Below are 305 nucleotides of genomic sequence, written 5' to 3'. Positions count from 1 at the left end.
TGCATGACACTTTCCTTGTACCTTTGAATGTGGACATACAGGAGTGAGCATGAAAATTAATGCATGAATTTATTTTTAATACTTCACTTTCTTTGGCCTACCAAACATGGGTTTAAAAGGAAAAAAGGGTTTAATTTTTTAAGTTTAATGTATTTAAAGCTGTTCTAAGTAATGACAAAAAAACTGTTGGGGGGCCCACACGATACAAGCCTTCTTTGATTGCGCACCACCGCTACCCCTCCTCCACGCAGTTTCTAGTAGCCAAGGAGGACACTGAGGATTCAAAAAACATTATTGACTCTTCA

At 38.0% G+C, this 305-nt stretch overlaps 1 protein-coding gene and 1 long non-coding RNA gene across 2 annotated transcripts in view; one reads left to right on the top strand and one right to left on the bottom strand.

Annotated features, from left to right (window-relative positions):
- The window catches only part of LOC116689158 (uncharacterized), an 8,264-nt gene extending 8,256 nt beyond the window's left edge, over positions 1-8 (top strand). Inside the window, exon 3 of the long non-coding RNA XR_004331928.1 lies at positions 1-8. This exon is cut by the window's left edge and continues 189 nt beyond it. This is a non-coding gene — a long non-coding RNA (uncharacterized LOC116689158).
- The window catches only part of LOC116689126 (UDP-glucuronosyltransferase 2A1), a 44,553-nt gene that overhangs the window by 39,472 nt on the left and 4,776 nt on the right, over positions 1-305 (bottom strand).

Source organism: Etheostoma spectabile, chromosome 5 (genome assembly GCF_008692095.1).
Source record: "Etheostoma spectabile isolate EspeVRDwgs_2016 chromosome 5, UIUC_Espe_1.0, whole genome shotgun sequence".
Taxonomy (NCBI): domain Eukaryota; kingdom Metazoa; phylum Chordata; class Actinopteri; order Perciformes; family Percidae; genus Etheostoma; species Etheostoma spectabile.
The sequence above is the reverse complement of the archived record's forward strand: the minus strand, read 5'-3'. Positions and strand labels throughout refer to the sequence as shown.